This window comes from Bidens hawaiensis, unplaced genomic scaffold (assembly GCF_021521415.1).
Source record: "Bidens hawaiensis isolate Kalapana, Puna unplaced genomic scaffold, B.hawaiensis_p1.1 tig00067955_1, whole genome shotgun sequence".
Lineage (NCBI taxonomy): Eukaryota > Viridiplantae > Streptophyta > Magnoliopsida > Asterales > Asteraceae > Bidens > Bidens hawaiensis.
Window position 1 is genome coordinate 10,302 of NW_027502044.1, and position 6,884 is coordinate 17,185.

At 35.2% G+C, this 6,884-nt stretch overlaps 1 pseudogene; it reads left to right on the plus strand.

Annotated features, from left to right (window-relative positions):
• The first annotated feature begins 5,308 nt into the window (after nt 1-5,308).
• LOC143605109 (fasciclin-like arabinogalactan protein 4 pseudogene) lies at nt 5,309-6,537 on the plus strand (annotated as a pseudogene).
• The last annotated feature ends 347 nt before the right edge of the window (nt 6,538-6,884 follow it).

Here is a 6,884-nt window from a genome sequence, read left to right on the forward strand (position 1 = left end):
AGTTGAAAGCAGAGAAGTTAAACCAGTTTATATTAGTTCCAAAAATCAAGTTGCAGATTTGTTAACCAAGGCCCTTGGAGCCCAGCACCTCAGCTTTCTACTAAGCAAGTTGGGCATTCGAAATCTACATGCTCCAACTTGAGGGGGAGTATTGAAAATGCATTATTTTGTGCATAATTATCTCTCCTCATTTCACTCTCAATTAAAGACCCACGCATATCTCCAGCCATTATTTTTTTTTCATTCTGTTTTATTAGTTTCCTTCGTTTTACCTATTTAAGGCTTATTCTCCTTTGTGTAACAAAATAAGAAAAAGGCATATGCCATATAATAAAAAAAAAACTCTCTGATTACCAATTTTTACATGTTTCGTCGAAGCATTTGGGTTTGTGGTGGAGATGATAGGTAAAGATATAGGTAACCAAGATGTGAGATTAGAGGGAACTCATTTTCAACAAATTTAACATGCCTAGAAGTATATATTTTATTTGTGAAGGGATCTAGAGCATAATATGCACTTTGAGAAGGAGAGTATCCAACAAAAATACAAGGTTTTGATTTTGGATGGAGTTTATGTGTATGGTACGGACGAAGCCATGGGTAACAAAGACAACCAAAACTTCGTAATTTATTATAGTTTGGGTATTTGTTAAAGATATGGTGGTATGGTGAGGTATTTTGGAGAGTTGGTGTGGGAAGGCGGTTAATAAGATAGGTGGCGGTGGTGAAAGCAAACGGCCAAAAGTTTAAAGGTAATTTGGCATGAGATATAAGGGATAGTCCGGTTTCGACAATGTGTCGGTGTCGCCGTTCGGCATAACCATTGTGTTCGGGTGTATGAGGAGGCGATGTGAGGTGTGATATACCTCGAGATTGAAGATAGGAAGAGAGTTTTATATATTCACCTCCATTGTCGGAGAAAAGTTGTTTGATAGTGGTTTGAAAATAGGTCCCTACTAGGTTTTGAAAACGAATAAAAGTTGAGAAAGAATTAGATTTATTTTTTAGTGGGTATATTCATATATATTTTGTGTAATGGTCTACAAATATGATATAATACTTGTATCCATCGAAAGAAGTAATTGGTGAGGACCAAACATCAGAAAATATTAACTCAAGAGGAGCATTAGATGATAATGTTAATTGATAAAAGGGAAGTTTATGACTCTAGTTAATGTCACAAGAGTTACAATTGTTATTGGAATAGAAATACTAGAGATAAAGGAGGACAAAAGTTTCAAAGTTTTAACATTTGGATGACCCAAAATATGATGCCATTGTTTTGATGTTTGAAGAGAGAAAACTGTGGGCTGAGGTGAGGAACAGAGTTCGTATACCCCGTTGCTTGTGGTTCCTTTTAGGAGGGGGAGTTTGGAAGCTTTATCCTTTATGACAAAAAAACTGTCAAAAAATTTAATTGAAAAATTGTTGTCATAAGCGAGAAATCGAAATAATGTTTCGAGATATAGATGGGACGCAAAGAAACGTGTTTTAGCACAAGAGGAGTTGATTTTGTGTGAATTATTAGTGAACCGATATGAGTTATTGTAAGGGATGAACCGCCACCAGTGACGAGATCTTCAGTGCCATCATACGGTGCATGGAAGGATAATACACTTAGGTCATTGGTCACATGGTGTGACGCCTCACTATCAAGTAGCCAATTGGTTGAGCCGTTGTTTTGAACTCCCAGCATGTAAGCATGTAGTGATTGCTTTACCATTCTATGGAACTCTGAAGAGGAAGATGCCATGGGATGGATGTATGGTTCAACAATGGTGTAGTGATAGGAGGGGGAAAATGAAAGTATTTTAATTTGTTGTAAAAAAACAAAATTAGATCGGAAAGCTCAGAGGAGCACTTTTAGGCTTTTGATACCATAATAAGAATTAAATATAATTGTTTATTTCATTATTCACAACTACAAATATTGCACATATATATGCAATGGTCAAAGCCTTAATCAAGGAATACAATAAATATAAAAGATGGTTACAATCTTGAAATAAATGAGTTGAGAGGATTGAGCACTTGCTATAGATGAGGAGATCTTTGACCAAGGTTAATCAAAATTCAAATATTTTGAATTATTCTTTTACTTTAATACATAGCACAACATAAATTAATCAAAATAAGTTCAAATATATTATTAATTCTTACAATAACTAAACTAAAATCCAAAAGAAAAAATACATTCATAATCTTAGAAACGAAAAACTAAATGACTCCCGTAATACGGGGGATAAAAACTAATGTGTATGTGTATATATATATACATGGAAAATGCATGATAATACGACAGCCATGAGCAGGGCCGGCCCATAGGGGGGACTGGGTGGTCGACGGCCAAAGGCCCGACACCCCACTAGGCCCGAATTTTTTTTAAAAAAAAATTATATGTATTTTTATTAAAACAATATATATAGTTAGTGTTGAAACTCATTTATATAAATATTAGTTTGGTCTAGTGGTAAAGAAGTATTACTCCCAACCAAAAGGCCATTGGTTCTAGTCTCATATGAAACATATTTAATTCTATTTTTATACAAAAGTTTTTTACGCAATCTAAATTATAACCAATTAAGTCAGATCAAAATTAAATTGTTTAAACCAACAAAATACTTCTGTTATTTAAGGTTCAAAAAAATTTTCGCCTTCGGTTTTATTTAAGGTCCAAAAAAATTTTCGCCTTCGGCCCAAATTTTCTTTTACTTTTTCGGAGCCGGGCCTAACCATGAGAAGCATGGGTGTATTTGCGTCAATGCATGGTGACTTCAATAATTATGTGTACATGTATCCCGGTAGTTAAGTACATATGGAATATGAGAATTTGAAAGTTTTCAAGGTAAATCAGCAAATCATTTTTATATGCTTTCTAGAATCCATGCTCATATCAAAAAGTTTAATTTCTAATGAGATGTGTTTGAGTGATGGACTGATGGGTCTACACAATTCAATGGTGAATCTAGAAAAAAAAGTTAAGGGATAGGGCAGGTTAAATTTTTTTTTTGTTTGAGTTGCTAATATATAAAATAAAAAAGAAAAAAAATACGTGCACTAAAAATCTACTTCGATCACCAAGAAAATTAAGGGGTGACACATGATACCTCTTAACCTATGCTAGATCAATAGATCCTCCCTTTATATGTATTTGATCAGTGCTACACCAACGAGAGCTTTGAGGGTGCGACCTTCACTAGTCACATTATATTTATCAGGGTGATTGCAATCTTTGAGAAAAATATATCAACTATAATACGACTATCATATAATAAATAAGTCAATGCCAATATAAAATTTGTATAGGAGATGAAACAAATAAATGTCTCTTTAGTTAGATGCCAAGGTAGCCCAATCACATTAGTGATACAACCATGCTATATTTTCAAATATTCTTTACTAGTTTTAGAGTCCGTGTCACATACGGGATAATTCAAATTATAAAATTATAAGTAAAAAATAATTACATAGCGTATATGAAAAAAAAATGTATTACATCTATACTTGTATCTATACAATGCGTATATAAATTAATGTTGACATAAATATTTCAAATTTGATAAAGTTAGAAGTATTGATAGGCATGGGGTTGGCATGCCGAAAGTGTTCATAATTTTTTCTTAAATTTTAATAGTTGAGGGAAAAATAGTCAATTTGCCAAATCCCGAGCCTTTTAATTATTTCAAAAAATGCCCTTAAAAATAAATTTGAAACCCGAATCATATTTAAAATTCTAACTTTCATACTTTTGACAATTTAAATTCAACACTTTGAACCCCTAACAAATTTGACGATAAATCTATTTTGCATTCTTAAATTTTTAAAAGTACTCAAAATTTTCATTTTTGACCCATAACAAATTTTGACCTAAATGTAGTTAACTTGTACCAAACAATCTATTTACCAACTTTTGACCCATAAAATCAAATTTAAGTTCCACAAAAAACCCGAAACAATTTTCATTTGAAAAACATGATTTGTCGTTGATTTTTGAAATTCACCAAGCATTTTGAAATAAATAGTAAAATAATATGTTAACATTTATATTTATAAAAATATATAGATATTATATAAATATAGTGTAAAAGGAAAGTAAATAATTATTGATTTATTACATATATTAGGGTATATTAGTTTTGGAGGGAAAAAAATTGTGAGAATTAACCAAAACATGACAAGTGTCCACATTTATTTTACTTTATTAGAATAGGTAGATTGTTATTTATATTATTTATCTTGAAATTTCATATGATGCAGGAGCATCCGGCCCGTTGGCCCGGCCCAAATGTTATTTTTATCTATAAATATGATTGTTAGGTTTTTTATTTAGTTAATTGATTGATTTTAATAAAAAATTGTAAGCTTTAAGCTTTGTTAACTGAATCATTAGGTTCGAATCGTTTGAATGGAATCATTGTGTTCTTGAGCCATTTGAGAACCAAAAGCTCTGATACCAAAATGGATCAAGAACACAATGATTTCATTTAAACGATTCGAACCGAATGATTCAGTTAACAAAGCTGAAAGCTTACAAATTCTTTATTAAAATCAATCAACTAACTAAATAAAAAACCTAACAATCATATTTATAGATAAAAATAATATTTCGGCCGGGCCAATGGGCCGGATGCTTCTGCATCACCATATGAGAGTATTTTTTGTTTTTTTTTGTTGAAAAATTTATACGAGAGTATTTGTCACTATTAGATTTTCCAATAAAAGTAAATAGATAAAAATAGAAATTTTAACAGAGATTTTAAGTTATTTCTAAATGTGTTTCAGTCATAAACTAGTTATAAGCCAAGATGAATACAAGCAGCTTGTAAATTACAAATGACTGTTATGAAGAGTTAATATGTAAAACATATCATTTAATTAAGGTTGATTTATAACTTTAAGTAATTATGTAGTTGATGCATAAGGATCAAAGACCAGAATAAATTAGCATTCCATATTTATCATTTGACTTCAATTTATATATATAAAGGTAATGTCGAATTTGCATTCAGTAGTTATATCAATATGCATTTGATCTTGATGTTAGAAAATTTTCCATTGATTATAAATGGATTTTCTTTTTACCTTTTACATGTCACTCTCTGGAACGTACTTGGCGCAAAGACAAAGGACTACAATTTGATGAACTTTTAACCCAAGGGACTAAACAAAACAATACATAAAAGTATATGCACTTGATGTCCGTCCGATGTGTTTACTTCCGAATGTATATGCTTTCCATCATCATCATCACCATCATCATCACTCTCACCACCACCAGTCCAGTCCACCTTCCACCATCATCAAAGAACAATGAACATTTCCCGTTTTACTCTCACCATCACCCTCTACTTACTCCTCCACACCACCACCGCCGTCAACATTACCCACCTCCTCTCCCCATACCCAGATCTCTCCGATTTCTCCGCCCTCCTCTCCGCCACCACCGTCGCCGCCGACATCTCCGACCGCACCTCCCTCACCCTCCTCGCCGTTCCCAACACCATCCTCAGATCCTCCGACATCACCCACCGCTCCCCGTCATCATCCAACATCGCTGACGTCATCCGCTACCACGTCCTGTTACAATACCTATCCCTCACCGACCTCCACCGCTTCCCACCCTCCGGCAAGCTCATCACCACTCTCTTCCAAACCACCGGCCGAGCCACCAACAACTTCGGCTACGTCAACGTCACCCACGACGCTCAAACCAACACCACCACCGTCAGATCCCCGGCCGCGTACTCTCAGCCACCCAACACTGCTACCATAGTCTCACTAATCAAAACCCTTCCGTACAACGTCACCATATACACAGTCAGCTCCCTAATCGTACCATTCGGACTCGATCTATTAGCGTCCGAGAGTCGTCCGCCGTTAGGGTTGAACATTACTCAAGCCTTGATTGACGGCCATAACTTTAATGTTATGGGCTCAATGCTAGCTGCATCTGGGGTTGTTGATGAATTCGAATCTTACGAACGCGGTGCTGGAATTACACTGTTCGTACCCACGGACGACGCGTTTGCTGATCTACCGGCGACGGCGAACTTTCAATCTTTGTCAGCGGATAAAAAAGCCGACGTTTTAAAGTTTCACGTCCTGCATTCGTATTACCCGCTCGGGTCGCTTCAATCGATTGTGAACCCAGTTCAACCAACGCTAGCCACCGAGGAGAAAGGCGCCGGAAGCTTTACTTTAAACATTTCCAGGGTTAACGGCTCGGTCGCTATTAACTCCGGCACTGTTCAAGCTTCGGTGACACAAACCGTATTCGATCAGAACCCAGTGGCAATTTTTGGGATTTCTAAGGTTTTGTTACCGAAAGAAATATTCGGGAAGAATGCGATTCTTGCTAGCTCTCCGCCCAGTGCTCCGTCACCGATTACGTCACCGCCTGTGGATCTTCCACCCGAATTGTACGGGCCGTCAACGCCAGCAGCGGCCAGAGATGGATTGCATTCATTGGCAACGGTACGGGGTGTTAATTTCGGTCTTTTGTGTATAGGATTGTTATTGTTGTATGTATTTGTATGAGTTTAATCGATTTTGGCGTAACTTATATATGAATCAATCTATAGATTCTTGATGGGTAAAGGTTTAATAATAGGAAGCATTTGTGAAAACACAACCATTTTCTGCCCCTCTTTTTTGTGCTGCCTTTTGTTTTTCTTTCTTTGTTTCAACGTTTAAGTTCATGTTGTTGTAAAGAATTAAATAAAGTTGAAGTAGAAATCTCCTTGATTCAAACCTGCATTTTGAAAACAGTTTTTTTCTAGGTTGTAGTTACTTGAGTAGTGTTTCTTGAATTGGTACTAGAGAGTTCATTAGTTTATCCTTATACAATGACAAGTTATATCTTGCAAATCTTGAAACTTTAAGTG